Below are 13,203 nucleotides of genomic sequence, written 5' to 3'. Positions count from 1 at the left end.
CGATCAATTTAAGTGTTCATTGAGGAACTTTGTATGGAAATTGAAGTTATGGATCACAAACGAAAGCAAATAATCTCAAACTACAACTCTGCTGTGACTCAGTAATAGTCGCCTTTAGATATTCCATTTTCAAAGAGCCATCATGGAAGTGATGAATGAGACACAGTGACTCCAAAAGCAAATGTTGACAGCAGTAATAGAAAGTACAGATTTTTGTTGGCTTGTAGTACTTGCCCAGAGTTAGAAAATGAAGAAAAGTCTGGGGTCAGATTCGAACCTACGACCTCTGGTCTTGAGGCCCAGCTCTCTGTCCACTGAGCCACTCAGCTGCGCTGCAACTTCCTTTTACTGAACTACTCAAGGGTTTGCAACTTTCCCAGGGTTGGTTGGTTTCGGTTTTTGGTAGCTAGGAGCCTGACTACATGGCTTCAAGGCTAAATGGCCACAGGTCCCCAGGCTATTTGGCTTGCTGGAGGCTTCATTCATTACGACACTCAAAAAGCCGCCTGCTGATCTGAACCATGGACTTCAGGAGAAGCCTGAGCTTCACAAAGCTTCCTTTGACAAAGGGCACTCCATCAACAAGTGCCTTCTTCTTCTGGGACAAGCACAATGGAGAAGCTGGCCAAATGGCTAATCGGTAAAAGTCCCAGCTGATTCAACTCTTTATGCTGAGCCTCTCTTCCTTCCCTCCGTGGCCATAAAAAGCTCAGCTGAAAACAACCCATAACCCTTCATGAGGAAGCTCTTCAGTGGGTTGATTTCCAAAGCTGCTGCCTGAGGATAGAAGGAAGGACTTCCCCAAAAGGTCCCCAGGGAGGTACCTGAACTAAAGAAAGAGTCCATGCTGTATCCACACCTACTCTTACCCAGCTCTCTTTGTGGTCCCAGGATGGCTCCGATCTGAATAGAGCTCAACAGGTGGAACTGCATAAGGAGGATACCAGCAGAGACCAGCTTGACAATAGGAAAGAACTTCCTTGGGGAGCAAAATTGGAACTGCCACCTCTGGTCATAGAGCCAGACAGGTAGTGGAGAGATTTCTATCATTTCCATTGCCTGAGAGGGATGTCCAATAATAATTCCTTTCTTGGCTTCTATTTTTAATATTAAAGGGATTTCTCAACCCCAGGATGAATATTTTTTTCTTTTAGATGTTAATTATATTGTTTTAAAATGTTAATTCTATTCATCGATGCCAGTCAAGTTATTTCTTTTTTTAAACCCTTATATATATACTGTATATTATATATATGTATATGTATATGTATGTATGTATATATATATATATATATATATATATATATATATATACTGTGTATTGGCTCCAAGGCAGAAGAGTGGTAAGGGCTAGGCAATGGGGGTCAAGTGACTTGCCCAGGTTCACACAGCTGGGAAGTGGCTGAGGCTGGATTCGAACCTAGGACCTCCCACCTCTAGGCTTGGCTCCCAATCCACTGAGCTACCCAGCCGCCCAATCCACTGAGCTACCCAGCCGCCCACCCACCCCCTTAGGATTCTTTACAATATCTAATGATAAATGGTTCTCACGATCAATTTAAGTGTTCATTGAGGAACTTTGTATGGAAATTGAAGTTATGGATCACAAACGAAAGCAAATAATCTCAAACTACAACTCTGCTGTGACTCAGTAATAGTCGCCTTTAGATATTCCATTTTCAAAGAGCCATCATGGAAGTGATGAATGAGACACAGTGACTCCAAAAGCAAATGTTGACAGCAGTAATAGAAAGTACAGATTTTTGTTGGCTTGTAGTACTTGCCCAGAGTTAGAAAATGAAGAAAAGTCTGGGGTCAGATTCGAACCTACGACCTCTGGTCTTGAGGCCCAGCTCTCTGTCCACTGAGCCACTCAGCTGCGCTGCAACTTCCTTTTACTGAACTACTCAAGGGTTTGCAACTTTCCCAGGGTTGGTTGGTTTCGGTTTTTGGTAGCTAGGAGCCTGACTACATGGCTTCAAGGCTAAATGGCCACAGGTCCCCAGGCTATTTGGCTTGCTGGAGGCTTCATTCATTACGACACTCAAAAAGCCGCCTGCTGATCTGAACCATGGACTTCAGGAGAAGCCTGAGCTTCACAAAGCTTCCTTTGACAAAGGGCACTCCATCAACAAGTGCCTTCTTCTTCTGGGACAAGCACAATGGAGAAGCTGGCCAAATGGCTAATCGGTGCAAGTCCCAGCTGATTCAACTCTTTATGCTGAGCCTCTCTTCCTTCCCTCCGTGGCCATAAAAAGCTCAGCTGAAAACAACCCATAACCCTTCATGAGGAAGCTCTTCAGTGGGTTGATTTCCAAAGCTGCTGCCTGAGGATAGAAGGAAGGACTTCCCCAAAAGGTCCCCAGGGAGGTACCTGAACTAAAGAAAGAGTCCATGCTGTATCCACACCTACTCTTACCCAGCTCTCTTTGTGGTCCCAGGATGGCTCCGATCTGAATAGAGCTCAACAGGTGGAACTGCATAAGGAGGATACCAGCAGAGACCAGCTTGACAATAGGAAAGAACTTCCTTGGGGAGCAAAATTGGAACTGCCACCTCTGGTCATAGAGCCAGACAGGTAGTGGAGAGATTTCTATCATTTCCATTGCCTGAGAGGGATGTCCAATAATAATTCCTTTCTTGGCTTCTATTTTTAATATTAAAGGGATTTCTCAACCCCAGGATGAATATTTTTTTCTTTTAGATGTTAATTATATTGTTTTAAAATGTTAATTCTATTCATCGATGCCAGTCAAGTTATTTCTTTTTTTTAAACCCTTATATATATACTGTATATTATATATATGTATATGTATATGTATGTATGTATATATATATATATACTGTGTATTGGCTCCAAGGCAGAAGAGTGGTAAGGGCTAGGCAATGGGGGTCAAGTGACTTGCCCAGGTTCACACAGCTGGGAAGTGGCTGAGGCTGGATTCGAACCTAGGACCTCCCACCTCTAGGCTTGGCTCCCAATCCACTGAGCTACCCAGCCGCCCACCCACCCCCCTTAGGATTCTTTACAATATCTAATGATAAATGGTTCTCACGATCAATTTAAGTGTTCATTGAGGAACTTTGTATGGAAATTGAAGTTATGGATCATGAACAAAAGGACATAATCTCAAACTACAACTCTGCTGTGACTCAGTAATAGTCGCCTTTAGATATTCCATTTTCAAAGAGCCATCATGGAAGTGATGAATGAGACACAGTGACTCCAAAAGCAAATGTTGACAGCAGTAATAGAAAGTACAGATTTTTGTTGGCTTGTAGTACTTGCCCAGAGTTAGAAAATGAAGAAAAGTCTGGGGTCAGATTCGAACCTACGACCTCTGGTCTTGAGGCCCAGCTCTCTGTCCACTGAGCCACTCAGCTGCGCTGCAACTTCCTTTTACTGAACTACTCAAGGGTTTGCAACTTTCCCAGGGTTGGTTGGTTTCGGTTTTTGGTAGCTAGGAGCCTGACTACATGGCTTCAAGGCTAAATGGCCACAGGTCCCCAGGCTATTTGGCTTGCTGGAGGCTTCATTCATTACGACACTCAAAAAGCCGCCTGCTGATCTGAACCATGGACTTCAGGAGAAGCCTGAGCTTCACAAAGCTTCCTTTGACAAAGGGCACTCCATCAACAAGTGCCTTCTTCTTCTGGGACAAGCACAATGGAGAAGCTGGCCAAATGGCTAATCGGTGCAAGTCCCAGCTGATTCAACTCTTTATGCTGAGCCTCTCTTCCTTCCCTCCGTGGCCATAAAAAGCTCAGCTGAAAACAACCCATAACCCTTCATGAGGAAGCTCTTCAGTGGGTTGATTTCCAAAGCTGCTGCCTGAGGATAGAAGGAAGGACTTCCCCAAAAGGTCCCCAGGGAGGTACCTGAACTAAAGAAAGAGTCCATGCTGTATCCACACCTACTCTTACCCAGCTCTCTTTGTGGTCCCAGGATGGCTCCGATCTGAATAGAGCTCAACAGGTGGAACTGCATAAGGAGGATACCAGCAGAGACCAGCTTGACAATAGGAAAGAACTTCCTTGGGGAGCAAAATTGGAACTGCCACCTCTGGTCATAGAGCCAGACAGGTAGTGGAGAGATTTCTATCATTTCCATTGCCTGAGAGGGATGTCCAATAATAATTCCTTTCTTGGCTTCTATTTTTAATATTAAAGGGATTTCTCAACCCCAGGATGAATATTTTTTTCTTTTAGATGTTAATTATATTGTTTTAAAATGTTAATTCTATTCATCGATGCCAGTCAAGTTATTTCTTTTTTTTAAACCCTTATATATATACTGTATATTATATATATGTATATGTATATGTATGTATGTATATATATATATATACTGTGTATTGGCTCCAAGGCAGAAGAGTGGTAAGGGCTAGGCAATGGGGGTCAAGTGACTTGCCCAGGTTCACACAGCTGGGAAGTGGCTGAGGCTGGATTCGAACCTAGGACCTCCCACCTCTAGGCTTGGCTCCCAATCCACTGAGCTACCCAGCCGCCCACCCACCCCCTTAGGATTCTTTACAATATCTAATGATAAATGGTTCTCACGATCAATTTAAGTGTTCATTGAGGAACTTTGTATGGAAATTGAAGTTATGGATCACAAACGAAAGCAAATAATCTCAAACTACAACTCTGCTGTGACTCAGTAATAGTCGCCTTTAGATATTCCATTTTCAAAGAGCCATCATGGAAGTGATGAATGAGACACAGTGACTCCAAAAGCAAATGTTGACAGCAGTAATAGAAAGTACAGATTTTTGTTGGCTTGTAGTACTTGCCCAGAGTTAGAAAATGAAGAAAAGTCTGGGGTCAGATTCGAACCTACGACCTCTGGTCTTGAGGCCCAGCTCTCTGTCCACTGAGCCACTCAGCTGCGCTGCAACTTCCTTTTACTGAACTACTCAAGGGTTTGCAACTTTCCCAGGGTTGGTTGGTTTCGGTTTTTGGTAGCTAGGAGCCTGACTACATGGCTTCAAGGCTAAATGGCCACAGGTCCCCAGGCTATTTGGCTTGCTGGAGGCTTCATTCATTACGACACTCAAAAAGCCGCCTGCTGATCTGAACCATGGACTTCAGGAGAAGCCTGAGCTTCACAAAGCTTCCTTTGACAAAGGGCACTCCATCAACAAGTGCCTTCTTCTTCTGGGACAAGCACAATGGAGAAGCTGGCCAAATGGCTAATCGGTGCAAGTCCCAGCTGATTCAACTCTTTATGCTGAGCCTCTCTTCCTTCCCTCCGTGGCCATAAAAAGCTCAGCTGAAAACAACCCATAACCCTTCATGAGGAAGCTCTTCAGTGGGTTGATTTCCAAAGCTGCTGCCTGAGGATAGAAGGAAGGACTTCCCCAAAAGGTCCCCAGGGAGGTACCTGAACTAAAGAAAGAGTCCATGCTGTATCCACACCTACTCTTACCCAGCTCTCTTTGTGGTCCCAGGATGGCTCCGATCTGAATAGAGCTCAACAGGTGGAACTGCATAAGGAGGATACCAGCAGAGACCAGCTTGACAATAGGAAAGAACTTCCTTGGGGAGCAAAATTGGAACTGCCACCTCTGGTCATAGAGCCAGACAGGTAGTGGAGAGATTTCTATCATTTCCATTGCCTGAGAGGGATGTCCAATAATAATTCCTTTCTTGGCTTCTATTTTTAATATTAAAGGGATTTCTCAACCCCAGGATGAATATTTTTTTCTTTTAGATGTTAATTATATTGTTTTAAAATGTTAATTCTATTCATCGATGCCAGTCAAGTTATTTCTTTTTTTTAAACCCTTATATATATACTGTATATTATATATATGTATGTATGTATATATATATATATATACTGTGTATTGGCTCCAAGGCAGAAGAGTGGTAAGGGCTAGGCAATGGGGGTCAAGTGACTTGCCCAGGTTCACACAGCTGGGAAGTGGCTGAGGCTGGATTCGAACCTAGGACCTCCCACCTCTAGGCTTGGCTCCCAATCCACTGAGCTACCCAGCCGCCCAATCCACTGAGCTACCCAGCCGCCCACCCACCCCCTTAGGATTCTTTACAATATCTAATGATAAATGGTTCTCACGATCAATTTAAGTGTTCATTGAGGAACTTTGTATGGAAATTGAAGTTATGGATCACAAACGAAAGCAAATAATCTCAAACTACAACTCTGCTGTGACTCAGTAATAGTCGCCTTTAGATATTCCATTTTCAAAGAGCCATCATGGAAGTGATGAATGAGACACAGTGACTCCAAAAGGAAATGTTGACAGCAGTAATAGAAAGTACAGATTTTTGTTGGCTTGTAGTACTTGCCCAGAGTTAGAAAATGAAGAAAAGTCTGGGGTCAGATTCGAACCTACGACCTCTGGTCTTGAGGCCCAGCTCTCTGTCCACTGAGCCACTCAGCTGCGCTGCAACTTCCTTTTACTGAACTACTCAAGGGTTTGCAACTTTCCCAGGGTTGGTTGGTTTCGGTTTTTGGTAGCTAGGAGCCTGACTACATGGCTTCAAGGCTAAATGGCCACAGGTCCCCAGGCTATTTGGCTTGCTGGAGGCTTCATTCATTACGACACTCAAAAAGCCGCCTGCTGATCTGAACCATGGACTTCAGGAGAAGCCTGAGCTTCACAAAGCTTCCTTTGACAAAGGGCACTCCATCAACAAGTGCCTTCTTCTTCTGGGACAAGCACAATGGAGAAGCTGGCCAAATGGCTAATCGGTGCAAGTCCCAGCTGATTCAACTCTTTATGCTGAGCCTCTCTTCCTTCCCTCCGTGGCCATAAAAAGCTCAGCTGAAAACAACCCATAACCCTTCATGAGGAAGCTCTTCAGTGGGTTGATTTCCAAAGCTGCTGCCTGAGGATAGAAGGAAGGACTTCCCCAAAAGGTCCCCAGGGAGGTACCTGAACTAAAGAAAGAGTCCATGCTGTATCCACACCTACTCTTACCCAGCTCTCTTTGTGGTCCCAGGATGGCTCCGATCTGAATAGAGCTCAACAGGTGGAACTGCATAAGGAGGATACCAGCAGAGACCAGCTTGACAATAGGAAAGAACTTCCTTGGGGAGCAAAATTGGAACTGCCACCTCTGGTCATAGAGCCAGACAGGTAGTGGAGAGATTTCTATCATTTCCATTGCCTGAGAGGGATGTCCAATAATAATTCCTTTCTTGGCTTCTATTTTTAATATTAAAGGGATTTCTCAACCCCAGGATGAATATTTTTTTCTTTTAGATGTTAATTATATTGTTTTAAAATGTTAATTCTATTCATCGATGCCAGTCAAGTTATTTCTTTTTTTTAAACCCTTATATATATACTGTATATTATATATATGTATATGTATATGTATGTATGTATATATATATATATACTGTGTATTGGCTCCAAGGCAGAAGAGTGGTAAGGGCTAGGCAATGGGGGTCAAGTGACTTGCCCAGGTTCACACAGCTGGGAAGTGGCTGAGGCTGGATTCGAACCTAGGACCTCCCACCTCTAGGATTGGCTCCCAATCCACTGAGCTACCCAGCCGCCCAATCCACTGAGCTACCCAGCCGCCCACCCACCCCCTTAGGATTCTTTACAATATCTAATGATAAATGGTTCTCACGATCAATTTAAGTGTTCATTGAGGAACTTTGTATGGAAATTGAAGTTATGGATCACAAACGAAAGCAAATAATCTCAAACTACAACTCTGCTGTGACTCAGTAATAGTCGCCTTTAGATATTCCATTTTCAAAGAGCCATCATGGAAGTGATGAATGAGACACAGTGACTCCAAAAGCAAATGTTGACAGCAGTAATAGAAAGTACAGATTTTTGTTGGCTTGTAGTACTTGCCCAGAGTTAGAAAATGAAGAAAAGTCTGGGGTCAGATTCGAACCTACGACCTCTGGTCTTGAGGCCCAGCTCTCTGTCCACTGAGCCACTCAGCTGCGCTGCAACTTCCTTTTACTGAACTACTCAAGGGTTTGCAACTTTCCCAGGGTTGGTTGGTTTCGGTTTTTGGTAGCTAGGAGCCTGACTACATGGCTTCAAGGCTAAATGGCCACAGGTCCCCAGGCTATTTGGCTTGCTGGAGGCTTCATTCATTACGACACTCAAAAAGCCGCCTGCTGATCTGAACCATGGACTTCAGGAGAAGCCTGAGCTTCACAAAGCTTCCTTTGACAAAGGGCACTCCATCAACAAGTGCCTTCTTCTTCTGGGACAAGCACAATGGAGAAGCTGGCCAAATGGCTAATCGGTGCAAGTCCCAGCTGATTCAACTCTTTATGCTGAGCCTCTCTTCCTTCCCTCCGTGGCCATAAAAAGCTCAGCTGAAAACAACCCATAACCCTTCATGAGGAAGCTCTTCAGTGGGTTGATTTCCAAAGCTGCTGCCTGAGGATAGAAGGAAGGACTTCCCCAAAAGGTCCCCAGGGAGGTACCTGAACTAAAGAAAGAGTCCATGCTGTATCCACACCTACTCTTACCCAGCTCTCTTTGTGGTCCCAGGATGGCTCCGATCTGAATAGAGCTCAACAGGTGGAACTGCATAAGGAGGATACCAGCAGAGACCAGCTTGACAATAGGAAAGAACTTCCTTGGGGAGCAAAATTGGAACTGCCACCTCTGGTCATAGAGCCAGACAGGTAGTGGAGAGATTTCTATCATTTCCATTGCCTGAGAGGGATGTCCAATAATAATTCCTTTCTTGGCTTCTATTTTTAATATTAAAGGGATTTCTCAACCCCAGGATGAATATTTTTTTCTTTTAGATGTTAATTATATTGTTTTAAAATGTTAATTCTATTCATCGATGCCAGTCAAGTTATTTCTTTTTTTTAAACCCTTATATATATACTGTATATTATATATATGTATATGTATATGTATGTATGTATATATATATATATATACTGTGTATTGGCTCCAAGGCAGAAGAGTGGTAAGGGCTAGGCAATGGGGGTCAAGTGACTTGCCCAGGTTCACACAGCTGGGAAGTGGCTGAGGCTGGATTCGAACCTAGGACCTCCCACCTCTAGGCTTGGCTCCCAATCCACTGAGCTACCCAGCCGCCCAATCCACTGAGCTACCCAGCCGCCCACCCACCCCCTTAGGATTCTTTACAATATCTAATGATAAATGGTTCTCACGATCAATTTAAGTGTTCATTGAGGAACTTTGTATGGAAATTGAAGTTATGGATCACAAACGAAAGCAAATAATCTCAAACTACAACTCTGCTGTGACTCAGTAATAGTCGCCTTTAGATATTCCATTTTCAAAGAGCCATCATGGAAGTGATGAATGAGACACAGTGACTCCAAAAGCAAATGTTGACAGCAGTAATAGAAAGTACAGATTTTTGTTGGCTTGTAGTACTTGCCCAGAGTTAGAAAATGAAGAAAAGTCTGGGGTCAGATTCGAACCTACGACCTCTGGTCTTGAGGCCCAGCTCTCTGTCCACTGAGCCACTCAGCTGCGCTGCAACTTCCTTTTACTGAACTACTCAAGGGTTTGCAACTTTCCCAGGGTTGGTTGGTTTCGGTTTTTGGTAGCTAGGAGCCTGACTACATGGCTTCAAGGCTAAATGGCCACAGGTCCCCAGGCTATTTGGCTTGCTGGAGGCTTCATTCATTACGACACTCAAAAGGCCGCCTGCTGATCTGAACCATGGACTTCAGGAGAAGCCTGAGCTTCACAAAGCTTCCTTTGACAAAGGGCACTCCATCAACAAGTGCCTTCTTCTTCTGGGACAAGCACAATGGAGAAGCTGGCCAAATGGCTAATCGGTGCAAGTCCCAGCTGATTCAACTCTTTATGCTGAGCCTCTCTTCCTTCCCTCCGTGGCCATAAAAAGCTCAGCTGAAAACAACCCATAACCCTTCATGAGGAAGCTCTTCAGTGGGTTGATTTCCAAAGCTGCTGCCTGAGGATAGAAGGAAGGACTTCCCCAAAAGGTCCCCAGGGAGGTACCTGAACTAAAGAAAGAGTCCATGCTGTATCCACACCTACTCTTACCCAGCTCTCTTTGTGGTCCCAGGATGGCTCCGATCTGAATAGAGCTCAAAAGGTGGAACTGCATAAGGAGGATACCAGCAGAGACCAGCTTGACAATAGGAAAGAACTTCCTTGGGGAGCAAAATTGGAACTGCCACCTCTGGTCATAGAGCCAGACAGGTAGTGGAGAGATTTCTATCATTTCCATTGCCTGAGAGGGATGTCCAATAATAATTCCTTTCTTGGCTTCTATTTTTAATATTAAAGGGATTTCTCAACCCCAGGATGAATATTTTTTTCTTTTAGATGTTAATTATATTGTTTTAAAATGTTAATTCTATTCATCGATGCCAGTCAAGTTATTTCTTTTTTTAAACCCTTATATATATACTGTATATTATATATATGTATATGTATATGTATGTATGTATATATATATATATACTGTGTATTGGCTCCAAGGCAGAAGAGTGGTAAGGGCTAGGCAATGGGGGTCAAGTGACTTGCCCAGGTTCACACAGCTGGGAAGTGGCTGAGGCTGGATTCGAACCTAGGACCTCCCACCTCTAGGCTTGGCTCCCAATCCACTGAGCTACCCAGCCGCCCAATCCACTGAGCTACCCAGCCGCCCACCCACCCCCTTAGGATTCTTTACAATATCTAATGATAAATGGTTCTCACGATCAATTTAAGTGTTCATTGAGGAACTTTGTATGGAAATTGAAGTTATGGATCACAAACGAAAGCAAATAATCTCAAACTACAACTCTGCTGTGACTCAGTAATAGTCGCCTTTAGATATTCCATTTTCAAAGAGCCATCATGGAAGTGATGAATGAGACACAGTGACTCCAAAAGCAAATGTTGACAGCAGTAATAGAAAGTACAGATTTTTGTTGGCTTGTAGTACTTGCCCAGAGTTAGAAAATGAAGAAAAGTCTGGGGTCAGATTCGAACCTACGACCTCTGGTCTTGAGGCCCAGCTCTCTGTCCACTGAGCCACTCAGCTGCGCTGCAACTTCCTTTTACTGAACTACTCAAGGGTTTGCAACTTTCCCAGGGTTGGTTGGTTTCGGTTTTTGGTAGCTAGGAGCCTGACTACATGGCTTCAAGGCTAAATGGCCACAGGTCCCCAGGCTATTTGGCTTGCTGGAGGCTTCATTCATTACGACACTCAAAAAGCCGCCTGCTGATCTGAACCATGGACTTCAGGAGAAGCCTGAGCTTCACAAAGCTTCCTTTGACAAAGGGCACTCCATCAACAAGTGCCTTCTTCTTCTGGGACAAGCACAATGGAGAAGCTGGCCAAATGGCTAATCGGTGCAAGTCCCAGCTGATTCAACTCTTTATGCTGAGCCTCTCTTCCTTCCCTCCGTGGCCATAAAAAGCTCAGCTGAAAACAACCCATAACCCTTCATGAGGAAGCTCTTCAGTGGGTTGATTTCCAAAGCTGCTGCCTGAGGATAGAAGGAAGGACTTCCCCAAAAGGTCCCCAGGGAGGTACCTGAACTAAAGAAAGAGTCCATGCTGTATCCACACCTACTCTTACCCAGCTCTCTTTTTGGTCCCAGGATGGCTCCGATCTGAATAGAGCTCAACAGGTGGAACTGCATAAGGAGGATACCAGCAGAGACCAGCTTGACAATAGGAAAGAACTTCCTTGGGGAGCAAAATTGGAACTGCCACCTCTGGTCATAGAGCCAGACAGGTAGTGGAGAGATTTCTATCATTTCCATTGCCTGAGAGGGATGTCCAATAATAATTCCTTTCTTGGCTTCTATTTTTAATATTAAAGGGATTTCTCAACCCCAGGATGAATATTTTTTTCTTTTAGATGTTAATTATATTGTTTTAAAATGTTAATTCTATTCATCGATGCCAGTCAAGTTATTTCTTTTTTTTAAACCCTTATATATATACTGTATATTATATATATGTATATGTATATGTATGTATGTATATATATATATACTGTGTATTGGCTCCAAGGCAGAAGAGTGGTAAGGGCTAGGCAATGGGGGTCAAGTGACTTGCCCAGGTTCACACAGCTGGGAAGTGGCTGAGGCTGGATTCGAACCTAGGACCTCCCACCTCTAGGCTTGGCTCCCAATCCACTGAGCTACCCAGCCGCCCACCCACCCCCTTAGGATTCTTTACAATATCTAATGATAAATGGTTCTCACGATCAATTTAAGTGTTCATTGAGGAACTTTGTATGGAAATTGAAGTTATGGATCATGAACAAAAGGACATAATCTCAAACTACAACTCTGCTGTGACTCAGTAATAGTCGCCTTTAGATATTCCATTTTCAAAGAGCCATCATGGAAGTGATGAATGAGACACAGTGACTCCAAAAGCAAATGTTGACAGCAGTAATAGAAAGTACAGATTTTTGTTGGCTTGTAGTACTTGCCCAGAGTTAGAAAATGAAGAAAAGTCTGGGGTCAGATTCGAACCTACGACCTCTGGTCTTGAGGCCCAGCTCTCTGTCCACTGAGCCACTCAGCTGCGCTGCAACTTCCTTTTACTGAACTACTCAAGGGTTTGCAACTTTCCCAGGGTTGGTTGGTTTCGGTTTTTGGTAGCTAGGAGCCTGACTACATGGCTTCAAGGCTAAATGGCCACAGGTCCCCAGGCTATTTGGCTTGCTGGAGGCTTCATTCATTACGACACTCAAAAAGCCGCCTGCTGATCTGAACCATGGACTTCAGGAGAAGCCTGAGCTTCACAAAGCTTCCTTTGACAAAGGGCACTCCATCAACAAGTGCCTTCTTCTTCTGGGACAAGCACAATGGAGAAGCTGGCCAAATGGCTAATCGGTGCAAGTCCCAGCTGATTCAACTCTTTATGCTGAGCCTCTCTTCCTTCCCTCCGTGGCCATAAAAAGCTCAGCTGAAAACAACCCATAACCCTTCATGAGGAAGCTCTTCAGTGGGTTGATTTCCAAAGCTGCTGCCTGAGGATAGAAGGAAGGACTTCCCCAAAAGGTCCCCAGGGAGGTACCTGAACTAAAGAAAGAGTCCATGCTGTATCCACACCTACTCTTACCCAGCTCTCTTTGTGGTCCCAGGATGGCTCCGATCTGAATAGAGCTCAACAGGTGGAACTGCATAAGGAGGATACCAGCAGAGACCAGCTTGACAATAGGAAAGAACTTCCTTGGGGAGCAAAATTGGAACTGCCACCTCTGGTCATAGAGCCAGACAGGTAGTGG

This window comes from Monodelphis domestica, chromosome 4 (assembly GCF_027887165.1).
Source record: "Monodelphis domestica isolate mMonDom1 chromosome 4, mMonDom1.pri, whole genome shotgun sequence".
NCBI lineage: Eukaryota > Metazoa > Chordata > Mammalia > Didelphimorphia > Didelphidae > Monodelphis > Monodelphis domestica.
Note: the sequence above shows the minus strand (reverse complement) of the source record.